Source organism: Tupaia chinensis, unplaced genomic scaffold (genome assembly GCF_000334495.1).
Source record: "Tupaia chinensis unplaced genomic scaffold, TupChi_1.0 Scaffold146054_1, whole genome shotgun sequence".
Lineage (NCBI taxonomy): Eukaryota > Metazoa > Chordata > Mammalia > Scandentia > Tupaiidae > Tupaia > Tupaia belangeri.
Window position 1 is genome coordinate 627 of NW_006205910.1, and position 5,390 is coordinate 6,016.

Genomic DNA, 5,390 nt, shown 5'->3' on the forward strand with positions numbered 1-5,390 from the left:
CTCCTGGAGTATCCCCCTACACAATGAACGAACCAGTGTGAACAAGCTAGGCATTTCTGACAATTTGTCCCCATCAGTTTGCTTATAGGAACTGGTAGATGACCATGCACCCTTGGCCTTTTTGGTGCATCCTGAGATCTTTGGAGTATCTCTTGCTTTTATAGCATTTCATTCTAGAATTAGGATCTCACCCAAGGCATCCCTTGAAGACAAGCTAAGCTCCTGGACTGGCCTGGGAATCCACAGATTGCTATTGTCCTTTTTCATCCCTGGGACCATTTTCTTGGCTGAACATCTTCAGCCTGAGAGACTCCAGGATCCTTGGAATCCTTCTGTTAGCTATGACCTATTCTTCATCTGGTTTTACCTTACAGAGGAGAAACATATAGTTTATCCCAAGACAGTCATTTGATATGGGCATCTCCTTTAAGACTCCCATTTGGTTCTAAAATGAAAACAACTCCAGGCACTGGAAGAACCAAGAGTGAGTCATCCCCCCAGAAAAAGCCATTCTAGTGAAGGACAGAGAAAATGGTCTAGGAAGGGAAGATCTGAAGAAGACAGGGAGCTCGCTGGGAACTGATCCAGTGAGTTAACCAAAACCAGCAGCCAGGAGTTGACCCAAAGATGTCCCACAGGAGCAGGGAGAGGAATGAGGGCACACATGGCCCTGTGGCTTCAGTAGCCATGTGCTGAACAGGGACCCCCAGGAGCCTGGTATTGGCACCCTGGCATGGGCTAGCAAGTGCTGGCCCAGGACTCTGCATCTATTTTCAGACCCCCCCAGGGCTGTAGGCAAGGGCCCAGGTGTCACAGACAATGAGGACCCATAAGGCAATGGAAGGTCAACCTCAAGTATGACCACAAGGAGCTACAGAAGCACCTGAACCTGGAGGAGTGCACCCTGGAGCAACTTATGCACCTGTATGACTGCCAGAAAGAAGAAATTCCAGGGCTGGAGATCAATGTAGACATGGAGAGTGATAATACCTGGGCTGTGGGTCAAGGGGCTGCTGATTGACTGCTATAAATCCAATGAGGCCTTCATCTATGACATTCTGGACAAGATCTGGGGCATGCAGAAGCTGAGCACACCCCAGAAGAAGTAAGGGTCCTGACCCAAGTGATCAGTGGCTCCCACAGGACAGTTGCTGACCCCAGACCTCATAGTAACAGCAATACCAGGAGACCCTACCACTAGTACTGGTGCAATGAGCAGGGGGTCCTCGTGCCCCTGCCCTAGGGGCTTCTTTCTCTGCCCCTCCTTTTTTAAAATTGTTATTTAATTGATGGAACTTTTTGTGTTTTTATATTGACTCTGCACCTTGGGCTCTTTAATAAAGCTAGGATATGCCTTTGGTAAGAAGGAGAAGGAGGAGGAGGAGGAAGAGGAGAAGAAAAAGAAGAAGAGGAGGAGGAGGAAGAATAGGAGAATAAGAATAAAAGGAGGATAAGAAGGAGGAGGAGGAGGAGAATAGAAGGAGAAAAAGAAGAAGAAAAGGAGGAGGAGGAGACCACGATGATGACAATGGATGACGACAGGGAGAGAGAAAGAAAGAGAAGTCTGGAAGAAAATTGCCTGTCATTGTGTTGAAAAAAGACAGAGGTCTCATAGTGGTATATCAGTCAAGAAGGAAAACACGTATAAACTTAAATTGGGCAAAAGTGATAGGCACATTTTCCCCAGGAATGACTGAGGAAGCATTAATGGTTTAAAGAGAGAAGTCATAGATAAGTTACATATTTTCCCTGGTCTTATATAGCACTTTTCCTGATAGGCTTGGTTCTTGATTATATCACTCCAAAATTCTTACAAAAGCTACAGAAACAACATCCCTTTTGTTTACATTTTAAAGCTAGTTGACTTAGGTCATGAGAAGGTTATAAGCAAAATTCTTGTCTCATAAATAAGTGGGAATAAATGTGGCTGTCTATGAGGGGAAGTGCTTTGATCCTGAAGCAGAAAAACTTGTTAGAAAGAATTGCAGAGGTCCAGGTGTTGGAGGTGAGCGGTTCCCCCTGGGCCTCAGAAGAGTATTCACGAATAGAAAAGTCTACTTATGAAGTGAAGAAGTCTGTAAATGTGTTTCTCCCTAGAATGACAATGGAAACAACATAAATGGAGGCACATACCAGTTCCCTGACATATGTCCTATGTATCCTGGCCACTAGATTCTAAGGTTCTTAATTATTTCTTCCACAAATTTGGCCTCCAACAGGTATAGAAGCAATAGGAGTCCTCACAATAGTCTGAGCGGATCCTACAAATGTTAAGTATAACCAATGCAATGTGAACTAAGAAGTGTTTTGGGAAGCAGGAGTATGAGAAAGGGAATGACATTAAAGCAATGAGTTATAAATACACACCTATAAGAATGCATAAAGTATAAAAAATGATATAAAGTCAATTCAGGTAAGAAACTGAAATAATCACTCATCATTGATGATGAGAATACAAAATGATACAGTCCTTTTGGAGAACAGCTAGGGAGTTCCTTTCATTTTTTAATTTGCAAGAGAGTACATAGCTCACCAGGGAAACAGAGATGGAAAGCAAGAAAGTACCTCCATTGGCATGGTGACAGCACAATCTCTTCTCCTTCATTTCTCCATTTTAGTGTCATGGGCATACACAAACCTGTGCTTGGCATGGTTTTCAAATCGCTGAGACTGAGACTTGAACCATGCAGCCGGTCATGTGTGTTCCAGCAGCTTTAACCTCAATGCCACCAGCTCCTAATAATACTAAACTTGGACCTATGCTGTCACCCTGTTTGCCACAAAGTTTCCAAAGTAATGAGAAGCATTACTATTACACATAGACATAAATAGCATACATAACTGGTCACTATGGCTTATTCATAACAGTCCAAAATGAAAATCATTGATATGCCCTGACTACATGAATGCTCAGTGTAGTGTATCCACACCATGCAAGATTACTCAACAGGAATAAAATTAACAAATTACATGACTATTTAAGTGACTCTCCAGAAAATGATGTGAGTTGGAAAGTCCAATCACAAAATCTTAGGTAATTTATGATCCTATTTATATGACATCTTTGGAATGACAAATTTATGGAAGTGGGAAAGAAACTCATGGTTTCAAATAGGAATGGCCATAGTGGTAAGCAGAAGAAAAGTGGGATGTTGTTACAGGGCAACAGAAGATAAATTGTGTGATTAAAAGCATTTGTATTTAAAAAAAAAAAAAGCATTTGTATTTTTACTAAGTCAATAGGGAAATATAACTACATATGAAACAAAGTACCACCCCCCCAAAAAAAAACATACACATATACAGAAACATACTAATAAGTAAGTACTAATAAAACTGGCGAGATGCATATAGGTGGGTAGATTGAGTGTATTCTTGTCAATATTACAGTTATAATATTTTCATGTATTTGTGCTTTTATCAAATTATAAAAGAGTAAGCACAGCTCTTTAGCAGCCCTTCCCACAAGGCCAGCTCTGGGGCTGCACTTCCCCTGGCTTGTCTGAGACCTTGAAATAACCTGTGTGTTTGGTCTTTTACTTCGGTTTTCACAGGAGAAAACTGAGGCCCATAAAGGTGAAGTGACCTTCCTAACACATAGCTAGCAAGTGGCCAAGGTGGCACTGTACTGTAGGGGAGGGAGCACTTACCTTTGGAACAGCAGGCCCAGGGTTTGTTGGGAGGTGGAGAACTTTGGGTAGGTGCACAGGAAGTAGGCAATGTAGAAGGGGTTGCCCTACCCTGAAGGTCCCCACCTGCATGTCATTCAGAATATAGGGTGATGTATTTCCCCACTGGGATGGGATGATGGAGGGACAGTTAACTCAAACTGATCTCCAGGCGCATGCAAACACTGGTACTCATAACGTGAAGCAAAAACAAAACACAAAGCATTTTACTCACATATTCCTACAAAAACATGAAAACTGATTTTGCATCTCATCAAGAATAAGCTGTATGGTGGGGTGAAGGAGGAGAGAAGGCTCAGCCTCTTTGTGGTGGGTCCCATGAATCACTGAAGAATAGCCCTGGGAGAAACCCTGAGAATCTTTAGGGCAGTATCTGGACAGAAGCCTCCCAGACATCTCCAGGCCCAGCTTGTGGAGACTCCTCCACTCTGCACTTACTTAACCCAGCTTGACTCCTCTTGTCCGCTGTATGGGTAATGATCCTTTACCCAGACAGAGGGAAAATGGGTCCCCACTGACCATGGCAGTCTCCTGGAGCTGTCAGCAAATAGAAGCAAGTCCAGGAAGCACCTGAGCCCTGCCTGCCCTTGTCATTCTTTCTGCCCCTGTTACCTTCTGATCCTGAATCAGGCAAATAGCAGTGTCCTCACAAAACACAGTCCTGGAATGAAAACAGATGACAGCCCAGAGATCAAGGATAATGAGAAAAACACATACAGGTATGAATGCTCAGTGTAGTGTATCCATACCATGCAAAATTACTCAATAGGAATAAAGTTAACAAATTACATGACTATTTAAATGACTCTCCAGAAAGTGATGTGAATTGGAAAGTCCAATCACAAAATACTAGGTAATTTTTGATCCCATCTATATAACCTCCTTGGAATGAAAAATATATGGAAGTGGGAAAGAAACTTGTGGTTGCAAATAAGGATGGCCATAGTGGTGAGCAGAAGAAAAATGGGATGTGGTTAAAGGACAACAGAAGATAAATTGTGTGATTAAAAGCATTTGTATTTTTACTAAGTCAATAGGGAAATAAACCTACATATAAAACAAAATACCAAAAACTAAACATGCACATATACAGAAATATGCTAATAAGTACTAATAAAACTGGTGAGATGCCTATAGGTGGGTAGATTAATTATATTCTTGTCAACATTGCAGTTATGATATTTTCATGTATTTGTGCTTTTGTAAAGTTATTAACAAAAGAAAGCACAACGCTTTGGCAGACCATCTCACAAGGCCAGCCCTGGGGCTGCACTTCCCCTGGCTCATCTGAGACATTGAAATAACCCTGTGTGTTTAGTATTCTTTTACCTCAGTTTTCACAGGAGAAAACTGAGACTCATAAAGGTGAAGTGACCTTCCTAACACATAGCTAGCAAGTGGACAAGCTGGCACTGTACTGTAGGGGAGGGAGCACTTACCTTTGGAAAAGCAGGCCCAGGGTTTGTTGGGAGGTGGGGAACTTTGGATACATGCACAGGACGTAGGCAATGTAGAAGGGCTTGCCCTGCCTGAAAGGTCCACACCTGCATGTCATTCAGAATATGGCCTGATTCACTTCCACACTGGGATGGGATGACTGAGGTACAGTTAACTCAAAATGATCCTCAGCCACATGCAAACTCTGATACTCATAACATGAAGCAAAAACAAAATACAAAGTGTTTTTCTCACATTTTCCTC

At 42.3% G+C, this 5,390-nt stretch overlaps 1 pseudogene; it reads left to right on the forward strand.

Annotated features, from left to right (window-relative positions):
* Positions 1-777: 777 nt before the first annotated feature.
* On the forward strand, positions 778-1,109 carry LOC102482261 (protein phosphatase 1 regulatory subunit 14B pseudogene; annotated as a pseudogene).
* The last annotated feature ends 4,281 nt before the right edge of the window (positions 1,110-5,390 follow it).